Source organism: Rhipicephalus microplus, chromosome 7, assembly GCF_043290135.1.
Source record: "Rhipicephalus microplus isolate Deutch F79 chromosome 7, USDA_Rmic, whole genome shotgun sequence".
In the NCBI taxonomy this organism is placed as follows: Eukaryota; Metazoa; Arthropoda; class Arachnida; order Ixodida; family Ixodidae; genus Rhipicephalus; species Rhipicephalus microplus.
In genome coordinates, this window is record NC_134706.1 from 28,387,593 (window position 1) to 28,408,793 (window position 21,201).

General features: G+C 46.8%; 1 protein-coding gene across 1 annotated transcript in view; it reads right to left on the reverse strand.

Moving 5' to 3' along the window:
• Positions 1-20,131, reverse strand: part of LOC119180337 (uncharacterized) — a 43,837-nt gene extending 23,706 nt beyond the window's left edge. The window contains exon 1 of the mRNA XM_075868892.1: positions 19,982-20,131. The gene's annotated coding sequence lies outside the window, so the exon portion shown is untranslated. The remainder of the gene's footprint in view (positions 1-19,981) is intronic.
• Between the last annotated feature and the right edge of the window lie 1,070 nt (positions 20,132-21,201).

Below are 21,201 nucleotides of genomic sequence, written 5' to 3' on the forward strand. Positions count from 1 at the left end.
TAAGACTAGGGACTATAGTAGTGCACAACCATAAAGCAACATACGCACCGCGGAGAACTGCTTGACGATTTTGCGAAGAGCGTCCATTTGAGCGCGAACACACTGAATTAATTGCACGTGGGGTCTCCTACGTGAATAGACAATGCTCTGAATCTCAATACAATAAGGATCGTACGTGCAGTGGAGCTGCTAACCGTTGTTCCATTGAGTCGAACCGACGAAGAGGACGACTAACTTTAAAAATGAACGTACGACAGGCGGTTTTGTTCGAATGGCCGTGGAGCGCCATTTTGATGCTTCGAGGGTAGTGTCCGCAGGGGGAGGCAATGTTCCGATACCGGGAAGTTCAAGCCGCGCCGTATTAGAGTACCGGGAAGAACGCCGCGTCAATGGTTCGAAGAAAGCGAGGGAAAAAAAATGTTCCTTCTTCGATCGCTGCGAATCATTGATGAGAAAAAAGTTGTAGAGCAGTGTTGCCAGATGCTACCGAGAAAACAAGCAAATATACTCGTCACAATATAGGCCCAAATCAACAGGAAATATGAGAACTTCTTCATTCTTGAAAATGGTCTTGATTATAACAAAAAATACGTAACTAAAGTACAAAGAGATGTTTAAAAAAAGTCACCTAATTATTTTGTACGACAAAAATATGCGCAATTATGAACGAAAGCACACAGTTTAGAACATTGTCTTCAGGGCAGTCCGGATTCGGTTAAAGTTCGCGTGTGTCAGCGCACGATTAGAGTTTCTTGTCGATTTCCCCCGAAGCGCGTTTGACTTTAACACTCGGAAACCCTAAGTGACCGATAAACACGCTATACGCGAACGAAAAACGTGTATCAGTGAACGTGATTATCTGTGAAATGCTCGGTAAGAAAGCAAATAAGCTCGGAAAGTTCGATAAGCGAGCTGGAAAAATTCCGCAAACGACTCCGCGAAAGAAGACAGAATACGCTTATTATAGGCGGAACGGGCAACTCTCACTGTAAAGCTCCTCTCCCAGCCGTGGTAATTAAAAAGGCCAGGTTGAGGTTCGAACATCGGCATCGATACGTCATTCAGAATTCTTGAGAAACGCGTCAACTCAGAATGCCAGTATAGTTTCGAGAACTATGAGGAGATAAGAATAACAAGACACAAAAAATGGAATTCCGGGAACCTATCTTTCGCAGCAGAGAAACGACTTGTGTTTTTGAATTTCATTATTTTTTTTTCGTTTACCATGCCACGACGCACAGTGTAGGGCCGCGCGTGGCATCGCGACGCAGCTCACAAATACAAGAACCCCGCCGCGGTGGTCTACAGTGGCTAAGGTACTCGGCTGCTGACCCGCAGGTCCCGGGATCGAATACCGGCATGCGGCGGCTGCGTTTTCGATCGTGGCGAAAATGCTGTAGGCCCGTGTGCTCAGATTTGGGAGCAGGTTAAAGAACCCCGGGTAGTCGATATTTCCGGAGCCCTCGACTGCGGCGTCTCTCATGTACTGGTTTTGGGACATTAAACCTCCCATATCTATCTATCTATCTATCTATCTATCTATCTATCTATCTATCTATCTATCTATCTATCTATCTATCTATCTATCTATCTATCTATCTATCCATCTATCCGTCTATCTATCTATCCATCTATCTATCTATCCATCTATCTATCCATCTATCTATCTATCCATCTATCTATCTATCTATCCATCTATCCGTCTATCTATCCGTCTATCTATCTATCTATCCATCTATCCATCTATCCGTCTATCCGTCTATCTATCTATCTATCTATCTATCTGTCTATCTATCTATCTATCTATCTGTCTGTCTGTCTGTCTGTCTGTCTGTCTGTCTGTCTGTCTGTCTGTCTGTCTATCTATCTATCTATCACAAACACAAGATGGCAGCCGATCGAAGTACACCACCACGTTTCACCTTAGAAAGGTTGCAGCCAACACAGGCTGGCACAACGAGGAGTGCAGGCGACAGACACGGCGCTTCTTCGCTTTGTCCACAGCTATGGACGCTCAAACGTTTTCAAGATGCGGGAACATACCAACTAAAGCCATTTTCGTGAATTAGTTTAATCATCTGCCAATGTTCACCTAACACACACACACGCATATATATAATATGAAGTCAAGTTTCCAATGATTCGGTGAATAATGTGAGATAAAATGCAGGTACCTGTGCCATAAAGCAAACAAGTTACATATATTCTCAACGTTTCGACCGGGGAACAGTCTTTCTTTGCAAAAGTGAACACTTGCCACAAATACGAGCTTGACGAAGTATATATAAACGCGCTGCTAACGCATTCACGTATTTCTCTCTCTGTTTCTTTTTCGCTGGGGGTGGGTCGTCTTTGACATAACGCGACCTTGAAAATGTCACACATTTCAAATTAGAGCGGCTGTGAGAAAAACACGGAGGAAAAAACAAGCGGATATTCTTAAATACGAACATTCGGCGGCGCAACGGTCGGCCCAGTTCTGTTGTTGTCCATTACGTCCTTCGAGACAAGATGGCGACACTCGGCGGAGCCCCGCCGGTTGATCGCAGTCTGCTAACACAATCACGGTCGTCTGCTTTTGGTCCCTCCTTCTGGAAGCTGTGCCGTCTGCTAGCCGACAGTGTTGCAGGACCTGCTAGAATCTTTCTAATATAGTTTTCCCAACCTGAAATATATATCGCCCAATCACCTTCTCTTGCACCTTCTCATTGTCTTAAAAGCGGTGTTTTTTTTTTTTTCGAGAAATGAGAGAGCGCAAAAACAAGGCGAACTGATTGTCTGCTTCTCAGAAACCTGGACTGAGCGAGCGACGGTTACTGAGAAATCCGCCGAAGTGTACCCGAACAGAAGTTTCGCTTCTGTATAGCTATATATGAATATTACTGGGGACAAAAAAAAAATATGGACACGTACCTGGGAATTGACGTTATGCAAAGCATGCGGAGGTAAGGTGACCGTGCTGCAATTTTTTAATTGAGAAATACGTCATGAAATGAAGCTAAATATATGTACAAATGTTGCACGCACAGACATATGTTGAAGAGTTGCAGATGCGATGGAGGCGGTAATGTTGTAGGCCCGTGTGCTCAGATTTGGGTGCACGTTAAAGAACCACAGGTGGCCGAAATTTCCGGAGCCCTCCACTACGGCGTCTCTCATAATCATATGGTGGTTTTGGGACGTCAATCCCCACATATCATCAAGAGTTGCAGATGGTTAGATAACCAGTTGTTTGCACTTGCGCAACGATGCCAACAGCAACATCCGTATTATCAACACCAGAAGCTGATAACAAGCGCCGACGATCGCGAAAATACTGGCCCTGGACACTGCCACGAAAATAAACTTCAGCGCATGGCAACTAACCGCAATTGACGTTAATCCGACGGGACGGCTGCATCAAACGAGTACATATGTAAGGTTTATAAAATTGGGTAGGCAGCACTGCAACCACTATTGACGTTTCACGAAGATTAGCGCGTCTATTTGAAAAGTAGTTCCGAGACTTAGCGTAGCTCTGTGGTAGAATGCTTCATTGCCAGGCAGAATTGTTGGGTTCGATTCCAGCTGGAACCTTAACATTTATTCATCGCATTCGTCGGGTCGACGCTACCTATGTCGGGTATTTCGTAACGCTCGTGCGTTAGAATTGTGTGCGTGTGTTCTCGTCGTTTCTGGGTAGATACTAAGTGTTAATCACCTGTGGCACATACCCGCATACTATAACGGCCCATACGCGCCTGCGGGTATGTGCCACTGTCTGGCGGGAAGTGTTTGACGACGTACGCGACGGAATTGTGACATTGATCGTGGCTTGACCAGCGCGTCATATTCGTCAAACCATCTTACCCTTTCGTGATAATTTTGGTTCACGCCAAGTTAAGGGGGTGACCACGAGAGCATCCAAACGTAAGCGGCTAAATAGATAGATAGATAGATAGATAGATAGATAGATAGATAGATAGATAGATAGATAGATAGACAGACAGATAGATAGATAGATAGATAGATAGATAGATAGATAGATAGATAGATAGATAGATAGATAGATAGATAGATAGATAGATAGATAGATAGATAGATAGATAGATAGATAGATAGATACCGACGTTCGCTGAGAAATGCTTCGCATTTAAAGAAAGATCGCGCATTTGCAATACGTGGAATAAAAAAAAAGCCCTAAGACTGCATTCAGGTCTTGCTATCGATTGGGGAGTCAGGTGACGTTGAAAAGTGCAGAGGCATAGTTTGGACGAAAGATATGAACGCGATTTACCAGGAATCACAAACAGCTATACGCGAAGCCGCCGGGTGACTTGCACCTATAGCCAGCGCCATACTTATAGATCAATCAACGACACTACAGACGTTAAGTACCTCAAGTTTTCGTTCTGGGAAACAAAACGGCGGCGATGAACGGTGGCGCGCCGTTCGACGGCCGTCTGCTATCAACAGCCACATCTCCTGCTTGTTGCCTTCTTCTGAAAGCACTATCTATCTATCTATCTATCTATCTATCTATCTATCTATCTATCTATCTATCTATCTATCTATCTATCTATCTATCTATCTATCTATCTATGTCTGTCTGTATGTCTCTCTCTGTCTGTCTGTCTGTCTGTCTGTCTATCTGTGTGTCTATCTGTCTATCTATCTATCTATCTGTCTATCTATCTATCTATCTATCTATCTATCTATCTATCTATCTGTCTGTCTGTCTGTCTGTCTGTCTGTCTGTCTATCTATCTATCTATCTATCTATCTATCTATGTCTGTCTGTATGTCTCTCTCTGTCTGTCTGTCTGTCTGTCTGTCTGTCTATCTGTGTGTCTATCTATCTATCTATCTATCTATCTATCTATCTATCTATCTATCTATCTATCTATCTATCTATCTATCTATCTATCTATCTATCTGTCTGTCTGTCTGTCTGTCTGTCTGTCTGTCTGTCTATCTATCTATCTATCTATCTATCTATCTATCTATCTATCTATCTATCTATCTATCTATCGCATTGTCTGCTTGTCTGTCTAGTGATCTATCTGTGCGTTTGCATTGTGTATGTATGTGTGTTCGTGTAGTTGCTTGCTTTTCCGTTTTTTTGTCATATTTATATTCATTAAATAACCTCGCTAAAGGTTGCGCCGCTAGGCACTCTGCCGGTCACGATCGGGGAGGACACGTAAGGATTCGCTTCTTGCTGAAAAGCGCGTCCGTAAATCGAGCACGACCTGCTAACTCTGAGATGGCATCGCTCCATGGAATAGCCGTCAACAGTGAGGGGAAAAAATAATTATTTTGTCGAGCGATTGCGCGGCATTCCGATCATTTCCTGCGCAGTTGTGTAGCGTTCCTGTGAAACGAAGAAAAAAAAAAAAGGGAACTCAGTCAAACTCGAATCGACGGTGTCGTCACGGTGCGGCGATTCTGGGCATTCGGTCGACGCAGACAGGTGATGACGTTGATGTGCAGCCCTGTACTATCATTGTTTCAGAAAAAAAAAAAAGGTGTGACGGGCGACTCTATACATACCACAACGTTCGTACGAGTATATGGCATTCGCGACTGTTGCTTCGCGAAACCTGCTCGTCATGCGCGGCTTCCGAGATCTGTCACCGCGAGCCGCTCGATCTCTGAGGTCGACAGCGCCGCTGTCGAGTTGTACAGTGTAGGGGGCTTTGTAAGTATGGTGCGCCGAGTTCAGCTTATCGCGACGACAGTGCGGCGTTGCTATTGGACGACGCAATGTACAGCGTCACGGGAGGATAGAACCAGTAATTCAGAGCGGTGACTTGAGTTGTCGCATCTTGCTTGCAAACTGAACTTTCTGCGAATGATAGCTCGCCATCATTTTGGTGTTATTCCAAGTAATTTTGAACTTGATTGATTGATTTGTAGGGTTTAACGTCCCAAAACCACTATATGATTATGAGAGACGCCGTAGTGGAGGGCTCCGGAAATTTTGACCACCTGGGGTTCTTTAACGTGTAACCCAAATCTGAGCACACGGGCCTGCAACATTTCCGCCTGCATCGGAAAGTAATTTTGAACTTACTTATTCTGATCTGCAGAGAATAGCTTCAAGTGTAGCGCGTTAACTTTATCGCTTTGAAGGGACAACAAAGACAGAAACCGTTTTGCCAAGTATATCAGAAAATTATTCGCTCACAAGATCAAACGCAACGCTGTTCCGGCGAGAACACTCTTGTTAACAAATAAGCCAGATAACGTGCGAAAAAAAAAAAAGAAATGCATGTGGCGCCTCCTCCGTGAGTGGTCCGTACCAATTCACCGTGACATCACAAATTTGGACGGCTATGGCGCGCGTGCATAATTCATTATTGACAAAACTAAAATAAAACCCAGAAACAGACCACGTCCAAAAAGATCCACGGGACTGAGCGCATGCACAGTTATAGGTCACAGGGAAGGAAGGGAAAATAGGAGGAAAAGAACGACAGGGAGGTTAACCAGCCTATAGACAGCCGGTTTGCTACCCTGCGCATGGGAGGGGGGTGGGGCAGATGAGAGAGGAGTGAGGGAAGATAGATAAACACAGCACATTCGGCAGCACACTCAGTCATAGTCCAGTATTGTCTTTCGCGGTGTGTGACATTGCTGTTACAGCCGCTTGTTCAAGTCCGTGTCGCGTAGGAATTTCAACAGAGCTTTTGTCGCCTTCTGTTGCAATTTAGGTCACAAGATATCTTAGGTCACATGATGCTTATTCAGTAAATGTGGACTATACATACGAAAGGGAAAATTGTGAAGCGCTCTTCTGCTATTGGGAAAACGGGTATTTATTTATTTATTTGAAGTGTCCTCAGGGTACCCACAGTATATAAAGTAGACGCTAAGATTCGCGTGTGCATGCATGGATGACCGATATTTTTTTTTAATTCAACAGCTGTTTTTTTCATTCACACTTCTCATTCATTCATTTTTTTTTCGTCGTTTATTTCATTCATTTACCTTTTCTTTCATTGACTTTCTTTGATTGATTCACTTTTTTTCTTTCTTCCATTCACTCACACTTTCATTCATTCGCGCTTTTTCTTTGTTTGATTCACTCGTTCTTTTGTTCTTTTACTGTTTATTTTTCATTCACCTTTTCGTTATTCCTTCCTTTCTTTCATTCATACAATTACTCTTCCCTCGTTCATTCTCTCTGTCTCTTTCCGTCTTTAGGTTTTTGTGTTGCGGAATGCTTCCCCCTCCTTCGTCCCTGGTCTTCCAGGTCCTCGAGGACCAGCTCGGCCTTCCACGTTTAGATTAGGTCGTCGTCGTCCGTCGTCCCTGCTTATCGCCTCGCGTCCCTCACCAGTTCCGTGCCACGGTTTCCATGGAACTGGCAGTCCAGGAGCAAGTGTGCTATAGGATGTCCAGTATAAACGCTAACAAGAAGAAAACCAAACAAACACGAAATCTTCTCCGTGCGAATTCCAGCAACAAAGCAAAAAGAAATAGGCCACCCACGCACCGGTCACGGCGCGATAGGTTGACGGCCTCAAAACTGCGACCTCGTTCTCGAAGTGCTGAGGGCCCCCCCTCCCCCCCTCCCCTCCCGCAGCCGCTGCAGCAATGGCGCTGACGTCGAAGCGGAAAACAATGGACAACACGCTGCAGCCGGCGCGTCGCATACACGCAAGGAGAGCTTGGTTTTATGGGCACGGCCTCGTTTATTAGGCCGCCTGGTGTGTTCCACGCTAGCTGCCATGGGTATACTTGCAGCACTTGCACTTCCGGATTCATATCAATCAATCGAGCAATCAATCAATCAATCATTTTATTTCCTTTAGATAAGGTGGAGTACAGGACTAAAAGCTCAAGAGCTTGACGAGGTCCTGACCCCGTTGACAAGTTGACAAAGCAGCAGGAATGGCAGTCAATCATGTACAACAAATATGAAATAAACATACAGTTATAACATCACAAAAAAAGTAATACAAAAAGTCTATGAAAACAGTGCTAAGATAAAAAGAGAGTTTAGTTCAAATGTGTGGTCATGAAGTGGCATGAACATGAAAAGCAACAATAAAAAGGAAAGAATGGGCATAAATTCTGAGAGATGTAGCATTGAGGATAACGTATCAGTTGGGCGAAGTGTTTAATCTGACAGTTTTGTTTAGGGGAAGGATCGAAATCTTCGCGGTTTAAAAAAAATTAACAAAGAAGGTAGTCTGTAGGACAATGATCGTTTGTCATAAAAGGTTCTATATATGCACATGTATACCCCATAGAGAGTGCACTGTCCACTTTTATTCCCACTCCCCTTACCCTTGTGCCGTCCTGTTGAGGTGTCATCCCAGTGATAGACAGTTACAGGCGGCACCTTTCTTTTACGTAATCACTTAGAGAGAGAGGGGAGATGGCCGCCGTCATTGTTTAGGTGGTAGAGCATAGGACGCGTTATTAGAAGGTTGCAGCCGGCGGCAACTTGTCATTCCGTCCACTTTTCCTTCTTCGCGTTCGCATTACAGTTGCTATACTAACAGCATCCCCTATACTTTCTTTGGTATTGTTGTCAGCTAATTCTCGTCGATATAGCGTCTAACGAAGGGAAACGAAGCCTTAAAATTACCTTTGTTTCCGTATAAAGCAGAAGTCTCAAACACGCGGACATTTCGCTATCGGCCCCAACCACACATTACTGCCTTCGTTTCGTATTGTCTATTTGCTTAATAAGCAATCCATGAGCACGCAATCGACGACTGATCGCAGCAAAAATGATTGAATGATTGATTGATTGATATGTGGGGTTTGACGTCCCAAAACCACCATATGATTATGAGAGACGCCGTAGTGGAGGGCTCCAGAAATTTCGACCACCTGGGGTTCTTCAACGTGCACTCAAATCTAAGCACACGGGCCTATACACAATTTCCGCCTGCATCGGAGCAGCAGAAAGGAATTTGGCCGGCAAGGCCGACATGCAGGCTTAAGCGAGCGTGTTTTAAAGTTTTAAAACAACGATAATCATTGGGGTTTAACGTCTTAAAACCACCGCATGATTACGAGGGACCCCGTAGGGGAGGGCTCCGGTAATTTTCCACCGCCTATAGTGTTCTCTCTATGACGTGCAGGTAAACCTAACTGCTCGGGCCTCTAACTTTCGCCTTCGTCAAAAAAAAAAAAAAAAAAATGCGGCCGCAGCAACCGAGCTTCCATCCCGCCACGTTCGGTTCAGAAGTCAAGTACCGAAACCAAAAGACCTTTGCAGTGAGTCTGTTGATGAGAAGGAAATTTTTCTCTGGCTTAATGGTACTAGCATTAGTGGCGTAGCCGAGGGGGGGGGGGGCAGCTCTACCCGCCGAAAATTTTCAAATTTTACTTGCGCATATATACAAGCACGCATGTAAACGCAAGTACGAACATACATAAAGTATCTTTGAACCCCCCCCCCCCCCCCCCCGAGGAATAAAATTTCTGGCTACGCCTTGCACTACAATGGTACTAGCATTTCGGCCAAGCATTTCGGTATTTCGGCCAAACGGGGCGATGCCTCAATGAAAGGCTAAAAGAGCACCATTATAATGTTCACAAAGCAATCCAGGGCCACATTGGAATTCACTGCCGCGATTGTGGATGTACCCCCATGTTTGATCAATGTGAAGTGGTTAAAAAGCACCCGTCACAATTAACTCGAGAAATTATAGAAGCGCATTGTATAGCAAGAGCTGGCAGCACGTGCATTAGCGCCCCTTCTTTGGTTTTATCTGAACATGAAGTGGCCTTCCTTAATCAGGATAACCGCCTATGAATCTGTGATATGTGACGGTGCGATGTTGTGTGTAATCTTGTCGTTGCGTTGGGTGGTTTTTGTATGCTTGCGCCGGTCTACATGCAGTTTGACAATAAAGCTCAGTTGGAAGTGAGCGCTCTGTCCTCTTGTGTCGGTCTGCTCGGCCGTTTCTTCTTCCCCGTAATGCGCTATACCAGTTCAAGTGCACTACAATGCATTGTCTCTATACTTTATATCCTATATTTCGGTCCAGAGAACTTCGCTCGGTTAAACTACGCAGACGCAACTGGTGGCAGGCGTTTTCTTTTTTTAACACGGAAGTGTTTTATGCGGGGGTCCACAAAAACTTCACTATCTTATCTATGTATATTTTTATTTTTGCGAGGCGTCCCATGCGGTCACCATTTGATCGGACAACGCGCGCTACGCCCGTGGACGCTGGCATAGGTGGACACCATACCTCAAGGAAAATGACACCTGAGCTCGTAACATAGTCCGTTTGAAACTATTTATTTATTTATACTTATACTTACAGCGCCCTCTGGGGGCATTGCTGTAGGGGGGGTTACAAATTCAAAGTACATTTCGGTAATTCGGTAATTACTACTGCACGTACACTTGCGAAGCGTCCACTACACGTCATAATTCACACTTTTACGCGTCCGTTATAGGCAACACGCGCACGGGCAGACTTTATGGATGCTTTAATGCTCACGGCGTTTCAGGGGCGAAGCTCCTTAAAGCGGTACCTGTTCGTCCCTCGTCGTAGTGTGTAACCAGTCTTACGTTTTCACCTGCAAGGTGGTGCCGGTGGGAGATTTCTCCTGTGCGCTGTTGAACAATAAAACATTCGCAGCGTGCACGTTAACTAAAAGCCGAATTCTCCCGTCTCTCATTCCCCATTAGCAGCCATTGGCTTATACATAGAGCACTATGCGACAAGAAAGCGTTGCTACGTTATACTCCCTGGGCGTAACCTACTTGGTTTTAGAAAAGGTTTAGCGAGCGTTGGGCAGCAGGGCCATGAATACAGTGAACTAGTATATACCATGAACTCGAGGTGGTTAAAGGTGGGAAGTATAACCCGAAGCGCAAGCCGTAAGAAAGTGTGCGTGTGCCACCTCTCGTTTAGTCCTTTGAATGTCCGCTGGATGGCGGTGCTTCTCTATGGAGAATATATGATGGAAAGATGCGAGATGGTGGTACTTGGAGTGTTGACTATAGATGGACGAACGGACACACAGACAGATGCATGGACGGACGCACGGATGGCTGCACATGCATGGACGATAACAGGGACGGACGCACGGATGGACTTGCAGACGCACGAACAGATGCACGTACGGACGCACGGACGGTCACACAGACGGGCGCGTGGACGGAGGGAAGCAAGAACGAATGGGCGAACGGATGCTTCGCCCCACTCTCCATCATTCACCCCGTGGATATGCTGCCATTTCTTTTTAACACGGCTTCACAGTCCGCCTCGGTGGATCGGCGGCTATAGGGTGCTCGGCTGCTGATCCGAAGGTAGCGGTTTCGATCCTGGTTCGGCGGTCGCATTTCGATTCAGACGAAATCGTAGAGACCCGTGTACTGTGCAGATGGTCGAAATTTCCGGAGTTCTCCTCTACGGCGTCTCATAATCATTCGGTGGTTTTGGGATGTAAACTATATCCCCCCCCCCCCAATATAATTATTATGATCGGAAAGCTTCCCAGCCGTAGTGGCAACGCGGCCGTTGCGAATGCAGTACGGTTATAGACGCTCAGACTAATTCACGCGCGGCGCAATCTCATTAACATTCCACACGCGAATCGCTGCCATCTCTTTCCGTCTTGTGCCACGTGTTGTCTTGTATGCGTTTTATTGCGTGTCTTGATTCCAAAAGGGTTTTTCATGGCCTGACGGGGGAATTTCTCGATCGGTCGACTCACCGAATGACACTACGCAATAGACTTTAAGAATAACGCGTCGTCTGCTAGCGGACTCGAGTTCCAAAAGTGCGACCGCATAGTCTGCTTACTGCTGGCAACGCTTGACATACGAAATGACGTCATGGTAATTTTTTTTTTTTTTCGCATCGTCTGCTAGCAGACTGGAGAAGTGTGACCATAGTCTGCTAACTGCTGGCAACGATTGAAGTACAGGATGGAGTCATAGTATCTTTTTTTTTTTTTTTCGCAAGGGTATACATGTGAAAGTTCTGTATGCTATTCAGTGTGAGTAATGCGGATTGGTTCACCCGTCATTCGCTAAAAACAAACAAACAAAAAGTTTTCTATAACTTTTTTTAAAGCGCTACAAATGAAAGTTCATTTACTCTATAGTAGGAGCTTACACCAGATATGGTGGCTAGATGGGGAGGTGTGCGAAACGGCGCGCCGTGGAGAGAGCGGACCTTCAGGATGCTGCGGCGGCGCTGCTGTCGGCACGGAGATGCGATGGAGATGCAAAAGACACTCGACCGGTTGCCTCCGCTGCGAAACAGCGGACTTCGCACGCTCTATAATCGAGCTATCTGCCAGAAATTTGCAAGATTAATGGCAACGCGTATGTCGTACAGTTCATCTTCCACTAAATACACTTTCACGTCGACATCATGCGAGGTAAAAAACATACGGTCACCTCCTTTTCCGTGTGTTAGACAACGGCGGAACCAGGGTGGTTTGAAGCCTGCCGTAACTTTCAATTTTGCGTGAGTATATATACACGCACGGATCAGTGGTGTAGCCCACCGGGCCCGTGCCCCCCCCCCCCCCCCCCGAATTTTTTTTCTGCATGGGATACGTAGCACAAAATGACGCTCGACCACATCTGCCTGCCCGGTACCCACATAAATCAAGGAGGTGCCCCCACCCCCCCTGGCACGGACATTCATTAAGGGCGCTTGAACACCCCTCCCCCCCCACCCCCCACCCCGGGAAAAGTGGCTAACACCAGTGGCTACGCCACTGGTGTTAGACAAGCTGGTTCTGTACACTAAGGCTGTTTCTTGAAAATATTGTTATAACAGGGCGAGAACGCCTTTTAGGCATTTAAGTGGTGAGTGCATGCAACAGGGCCGCAACTAATGGGGGGTTGAGGGGGTTCTGACACCCCCCGAAATTTTTTTATGCTCTAACTTTTCGGGTGATACTAGAATACTTGCACGCCTTCACAGCGACCACCGGTTTGCCAAAGTTAGCCGTTCTACACAGAAACACCCCCCGAAAAAAATTCCTGGGTACGGCCGTGGTTTATGAGAATTGCATGCCACATGCAATTCCCATAAACTTAAGTTTTGGCAAGGATTGGCTTCCTTGCCTTTCAAAGTAGACAACGAGCAACATGTTCACTTGGAAGAGCCCAGGACAGGGCCATGCTTAAAATGAACATTTATTCAAAAATCTATCAATCTTGAGCAAAGTACAAGTACATAACACGAAAAAAAATATTTACAAATTCACATAATGCACAAAATTGTAACTGATACAAATGGACCAATGTAGCAAAACATCACATGTATGAGGTAAGACTTCACAATCACAGTAAGGAATGTTGAATGCTTCTGAGCAGCAGAACTTCTTAATTATCAACTCTTCGAGTTCACATAAAATAAGGCAAAATGGAACTTCATATTTACACGAACATTGAAATGTTCACAAGATAAATGCATTCCATTATGTTGTTCGCCTCATCTTAAGGTGCTTCATCTTGTCTCTTTTAGCCTGTCTTGATGCATTCTCACCTGCCACTAGAAAATGAAGCCTAGTTATCGCATAAAATCTGATCACTTCATTTGTGACCTGTACATTGTGCTGTGTGCAGCCAACCGTGTTAAGCTTGTTAATAGAGAGGCAGGAGATGAGATCTCTTATGCTGTTGCTCTTCAGCTTGTTAAAGCTAAAGCAGTGTGTAAATGCATCTTCCATTTTCAAGACCAGCTCTGTCAGTGCTTGTGAAGGGTACATCAGTCCTCCTCTATCCATGTGATTTGTTAAACTCGACTCTTTTGGACGCGGGCCCTCGCTGTCCCCTCGTAGCAACAACTCTGCACAGTCACCACATTTGGTTTTCTTTAGCATTCTTCGAGCTACATACCCACAAACATAGTATGTTACACGGGAGTCACTTTTTGCCCCAACCAAATCACGGTGGTCTGGAAGGGCATCACATGCACTTAACATCTCATGGACCTCATTGAGCTGCCCTACATCTAAAAGATCATCAAGCTTATTTTGCACAAATTTTAGGTCGCAACTGTTGCTCGGATCCAAAAGGCTATTTAACAGGCCCTCTGAAACATTGCCACGAGAGGGAGACCGTGCCAAGCTCTGAAAACTGAGGCAATTAGTGGAGATGAGGAATTGTGTCGGTGTTGGATGGTCATTACATCCCGACATCTGTCTCAAGACACCGAACAAGTTTTCAATGGGATCTTGGCTCAAGCGCGCTGTCAGCAGGTACTTGAAGCCCAAAGTCCCTGTAACATACTCTAGAAGTGACAGGGTACTCTCAAGTGTTACACGCAAGCCTTGGGCTGTAGACGCACTCAGGAATCCCAGTTTGACTCCAGAGGATTCCCAGCCATCCAGAAATTCTCTAAACTTCATTATGTGCTTCACTTGCTCACTATCTGGCCTCAAACCCTCTCGGCAGTGCCTTGAGGTCATTGCAGCAATAAGGTCTCTTATCATTACAACAAAATCAGAAGTGGCTGCTGTGCTGCCAGAGCCATACTGCCTCTCTACTTCTTCCTTATAGAGATATAGCCCTCTCAGGACTTCATCACTGAAGAACCTGAAAGCTAGATTCACGCGCTGTTTCTCAAATCCGTTCGGGCAACAAACAGCCATTGACACATGAGGCATTGCTTTTAAAGTGACAGTGCTTCGGCTGTCACAGCGGAATGCCTCTTTCACAAACTCACTACCAACCCGCCCACCGGGTGTAAGGAGTCCTGTAGATGTGACAGCATTGCGAACACATTTGACAAGATGGGGAAAGTCGGAAATAAAATGTAAATAGCGACTTGAGTCTACTGGATGTTGCACTTTACACACTGTGTTTGACAGTTTTCCAGTGATGCCAAAGATTGTCCACATACTTCTGTTCCATGTGGCCCCATCGCATGTTATGAAGTCAACAAATAGCCCACAGTTTTCTGCACAAATCACTGCGTCCAGAATAATTTTTGACAACACGTCAGCTTTCACATTGCCCCGAGAACCGAACACTCCAAGAATCTGTTGCCACTTCCCAGTTAATGGCTGAAAAAGAAGCACAAGGCCATGATCACAAACGACTCCTTCTTGGTCCGCAGAAGTGTAGGATCCGAGGTCAACAAAACCATCAATTTGACCATTCTTGCTGACCGCCAAGCTTTCCGACAGCTTCAATTCATCTACAAGGATACCACCATGTCGGTGGCAAGGTTCAATGTCTTTGGCCTTCTCAGCAAGAGCAGCAAGCAGATTTTCATTAAACCCAAAGCCGCCTTTGTATTTTCTCACGTACTTCTGCAAGCACGAAGGACTCGGCACTACCATCAGTTTGTGTGCGCGAATGTGCTCGTAGAGCCGTGGACTCTTCATGTGCATGATAATGCATTCGAGAATCCAGCCCTTTTCAAATTTCATCCCGTTTGTTGCTTTTCTTTTGGAGGCTTCAAAACATGCGCGAACTTGCATTTGCTGCTTAGCCGTGAGGCTTTTCAGCTTTTCCTCAAACTGTACGGCACTCATGACTTCATTGTCATGTTTCATCTGTTGTAGCTTTTCCTCAAGTCTTATGATACTGCGCTTGTGCCGTCGAACTTGAGCATTCTTCGCAGCCAATTTACGTGACTTGACCACGACAACATTTCTAGCTCTTGTACGCTTGTAAGAAGCTTGGTTTAAGAGCAGCTTGCGGGCGTACTTGCATTGCACACATCGACTATTGTTCTGACAGGTACCGAAGCAGTTCTTACTGTATAGCTTGCTTCCGTGAACCTTGTGGTTCCTCGTGGTTAGCAGTTTGTCGTAGCTGATACCCATCCCAAGCCCCTCGCACGGTGTCATCGAATTCATATCAAACAAAATACCCTTTACAGCATCTGAGCTATTAACATTCACAGCTTTGATCACTGATCCCTGTACGTAAACAGTGCAGTGAACGCCAGTTTCGGACAATGTACATAAGAGTAGCTTCTGAAAGCAGAGTGAACTACCGTTCACCTCGCAAACTGAAAATGCCATGACATCGGGAGCATTGGGTACCAAATGCTTACACCAATACTTGCTAGGAAGGTCCTCGTCTCTGATGCTCTCGAGCCACTTTTCAACGGCAGAATGCGGCGTTGCCTCAGCGGTGGAGCACTCCGAGTCCACTCCTCCATCGGTAACACAAATTTCACCGACTTCAGTGACATCACATACGGAGTCATCTTTCCTACGCTTTCGCGGCACGCCACCATTCGACGCTGCTGTTTTCCTTTTCGGTGGGAGCTTCTTCGTAAGGTACGACGGAACATTCGGGAAAACAGTCGGTATGGCGTCGGGAGTCAGGCAGGGACGGTCTCGGGGAATTTCGACGGTTTCACCATTGATTACATGCTTGTACGTCCGAACGATAAATCGTTCATCAAAATGCGCTTCGCAAATGACACAGTTTTTCTCCAGTGGCTTGTCTGCACGCGGGATCAAGCGCTCCCAAGCCTTGCGTCGTTCGTCGTCCTCAGGAGCGGTGAAAAGGGACGCCTTTTTACCTTGCTTTCTGGCGGAAACATACCCAGCAGTGCATCCTGGAGCAAAGCAGTGTCTCTGTCTCTTTTCATTCACCATAGCTGTCGCGAGCACGGCGGCATTGCATAAAGAAATCACTGAAAGCAGCGGCAGCACGACAGCACTTCGCTAAAACACACGTGTTCCCCGATGCACCACGAGCAAGAAGGCATCTCCGTGGCGACAAGCGCGCCACCTAGCAGCGTAACAACTGAGCGCCAAGAAATCTACACTAAAATTTCATGCTTGGCATTTGCCGATGACATCGTATTATTGGCTGAATCCCCAGCGGACCTGCAACATCTCCTCGACATATGCTCTCGCGTAGCCCACGAAGATTGCCTCACATTCAACACTGACAAAACACAATGGATGGGCATAAACATTGATGACAAAGACATAACATTCACCATCCAAGGCAACACCATCAAGAAAACAGCAACATACAGATATTTAGGCATAACAATATCAGACCAAAAGAATTACCTTGACAAACACCAAGAATTACTCCTAAAACAATCCAACCGCCTAAAAGGTAGGGTGTGGCACCTGTCACGGCATTCCTACAACCCCTACAGGGTAGGCCGCACACTTTGGAAGACTCTTGCCGTGCCTGCAATAACCTACGCAGGTGACACATTGGCGTACTCTACCCAAACAGTGCGATGTTTGGACCGCCACCAAAATGAACTGGGGCGCTGGCTACTGGGAGGCAGCTTTGCAACAGCAAACGCAGCAGTAACAGGGGAGTTGGCCTGGTCAACTTTCGAAGCACGCGAAGCAAGGTCAAAAATACAATATGCGGGCCGGCTAAAGTTTCTACCAGAAACAAATTACAGCCAGCGCATATACCTACACCTTCGATACAGGGGCATAAAAACACAGTGGATGAAACGACTGGCTTCTCTGGAAAATAAATTCGGCCATAACACAAAACTGGAAGAAGCAAAATCGGAACGAGAATGGCGTATAATAACAAAAAACACTATAACCGAAGCCAGCACAGAGATGTGGCGCACGTCGGCGGCAAAGAAAAGGAGCCTACAGTTATACCTCGAATACAAGCAGGCTCCAGACCGTGAGCCATTTTACAGGGGCGACCGGGAAAGCGCCCTCCTGTTCCAAGCCAGGACGGGGTCACTGCCCACGCGGAAGCGGCATTGGGAACTGTTCGACACGGACCCGTCGTGCCGCCTATGCGGGGCCACGGAAGAAACCATCCAACATATCCTGATGGATTGCCCGCGACTCGGAGCGAGGGACCTACCCAAGATAAACCTGGCGGAATATCTGGGTCTCCCAGATGATCCCGTCGACACCCGAGTCGAACACACCGAGAGTGCCAAGCGACGTCTAAAACTCTGGGACAGACTGTGCTGGCAGGTGGACAAACACCCCGACAGTGTCCAGCGCAACGAAGGGCCGACAGAAAATATCTAAACGACGCCGACGCCACTGGATAGACTTGGCCGAGGGCACGTTTCCCCTGGTGGCGAAACTGGCAATTTACTACCAGACCTTTCTTTCTTCGAACAGTAAAGTGGAAAACGTGTGAGTGCGTGTTCGCGTGAAGTGCGTGTAAAACACAAAATGTTTTTTTTTTTTTGACGGTGGCGCGGCAAGCGCCTGACTGGTGATGTGTGTGTGCGTGTGTATGGATGTGCGTTGAAGCGCACAACTTTGTCCTGTGGCGCTGCTGGCGCCTGCCCTGTGCCAAAAGGGATTAGGAGCACCTACTTACTTACTTACTTACTTACTTACACTGGCGCGCCTCCTCTCGCAGCGCAGGCTGCCCGATGCTGACACCTCCCCATCTAGCCACCATACACCAGACGACACCCTTCTTTCAATGGCGCAGTTTTTCGTCTGCTCAAATATTCGAACCGTCGTCTGCTAACGCCGGAATCGTCTGCTCGAATAGACCTTTTTTTTTTTTTTTACCATCGTCTGCTCGCATTGACGCCGGACGTACGCGCACTACGCTACCAAACAGCTAATCTCCCAGTTTGTCATCTGCTCGAGCAGAAGTATACATTTCCTGCACATCATCTGCTCGCGTCACTCACAGACAAGCAAACATATATCCGTAAAGTACGCTGCAAGCTTAGAGTACAACGCCCTATCTTCATTTAGAAATACTTTGTGCGTACTTTCGTACGGTGTGAAAGCGTGTTTTGTTAGCAGCGAATACGCGCCATAGCGACAACTTGGGCGGAGATTTTTTTTGTTTTGAATATTTGAGGGCTTCTCTAACAGAAGTACTTTCGCAACGTCGTCTGCTCGCGTCACTAATTCATGACAGAAGTAAATCAGAAAAGCACGCAACACAGTGCGATGTCCTATTCTAGTTAAGCAATCGCGTTTTTAATGTGTCTGCGAGCAGTGAACAATACACAACATTGTGACGACGCGTCGTCACCGTTTTCACTTGCACCTGTCAGTTTGTAAATCAATCGATCGATACGCTTTATTTGGTCCTTTTCAAAAACAGATGGAGGAGCGCGGTGAATCTGTCTTTCGACTTGAAATGGTTCACGCCGGCACAAAGACAGTTTACAAATCGTGAAAAGAAAAATCGGTGCAAAATGTTCAACATTTCGGTAACAAGAGCAGATAACAAGAGCATATATTCAACCAACCACAACGAAAAATCCTTTGAAACGCGTGTACCTTTGAACGCGAATCCTTTGAACGCGTGTACAAGAGGTCCCTGACCCCGGCTTGGGCCAGTTTCGGTATACGCGCCGCCGCTGACAGAGACCTCTCGAACATGTTTGAGCGTTCAGCAAGCGTCAAAAGGCTCCCGATAACGTTTTAACTGCCTCTTTTTCTTTCTAGGCTAGTGGGCTCGCGGAAAAAAAAAAAAACTAGCTTTCGCGAGAGGCGATTATTTGATCGTCGTTGACGTAATTAAAGAGAGCGACATTTTTTTTTTTCCTCTCTTCTTGTCAAACGTCCACAAGCAAAAAAAAAAGAAGAAACTCCGCATGCAAGCATCTCAGTCGGAATTTCCGGAAAAAAACATGAGCGAAGGTCTTTTTTTTTTTCTCGGAATGAACCACCAGATCGTGACTGACCGCCAAGAAATGGTAACGCCTATATGGGAAAAAAAACATACGATCGTTCCCAAAGGCTCGGAGGCGGAGCGGTTAGGCTTAGCATCGAATTCGGCACCGAAACCGGGCGGTCGCGCGGACCAAGGCAAGGAGGAGTCGATGCGGCGCCCGCTCGTACTTCTGCTGTTTTTTTTTTTTTTTTTTTACATATCTCGGACTCTTAATCGACACCGATAACAGCTGTGTTTCGAATTTGCGCGCAGTTCGTGAAAAGTGCGACTTTGGTTTCTTTTTCCTGTTTATTCAAAGCGGTCATCCAACCCGAGGTCATAGCTTGCGGGGGCCGACTCGAGATGTAATGCTTGCTTTGTAACTAATGATCCCAGAAACGTTCTTTTTTTCTTTTTGTAAGGAGACAACACCTTTAAAGTACTCACCCATGACGGTTGTGACTGAGGTAGATTCAGCGAGCAGCAGTTAACGCTGGAATCCAGAGTTTTTTCTTTTTTTTTTCTTCAAGACCCCGGTCCAAGCTCTCTGTTCACATCACACATAGCCGGTATCCAGACAAGCAAGCCCCGCCGTCTCGTCCTGTGGAATCGTTTAATCCACGTGCTCTTCCTTCAAATTTCGTCGAGGAAATTCTTCGCCAATTCGCGCGGAACTTGTCTTCGATGCCGGCCTGACTCCGTCGCCACTACGGAGGGGGGGGGGGGTGGGGTCGAAACGAAAACCGAAAAGCCGCTTCGGTTCTTGATTCTTGACGGTGTTTGCGCGCACAACACAGACGTAAAACAACACGGATCCGCAGTTGGTGCGAGAAACACGGCAGCGCAGAGTAGGTTCCAACCGACTTCAGACACGAAGCCGTGCTCCTAGGTTCGATGCCGCTTGGATGGAGAACCAGGGGTGAAGTTCGGAGCTCCGGTGATGAAAGGATGCACTGTGTTCCCCGAGACCGCAGTTGATCGTAGCGGCGCGCGGGTCCGCACGGAAGGAGCTTTCAGGCTACGACGACTTCGGGTCCCGACCCCCGCGAACGACGCTCGGTCTGGTGAGAACCTCCTCTCCGTCGCATAAAAACCTCCCTCGCCGTACGGCTGCTGCCAGCGTCGACCTCGGCAACCGCCCGCCCGCCGTGCCCTGCGCCGGTTTTCTCTTCTACTGAGAATCCATCCAGCGAGGAGCTTTCCAGGAACCAAAGCTCCGAGGGAGGCGCGGCTCTCCTCCTCCTTCAACTCTCCTCTCCAACTAGCTCTTTCTCTCTCCTTCTGTTCGTTCGCGGTTCTCTCTTTTGTTCTCTTTATTTATAGTTACGCCGCTGCCGTTAATTCCGAGCAGCGTGCTAGGATCGCAACAGTTGGAGAAAGTGTAACCCCGCCAGTCGGCGACACGAAAGACAGTGTCGTTTATATCCGATTACCGTGAAATCGACGTCTGTTCGTCGCGTCGTCTGCTACTGAGGATGTTTGAGAGCAGACGACGCTCGGGTAGCAGAGATGCGTTTAGTGAGGCCCAGCTCGACAGCATGTCAAAACACGAAAAGCAAGACGATTGGCTATTGGTCGCAGGCTGTAGCGAAACTGCAATCGAACCCTAGGCAGAAACTACATTCAATAAGCGCGTCTGAACGAAGCGGGGGGGGGGGGGCACTATT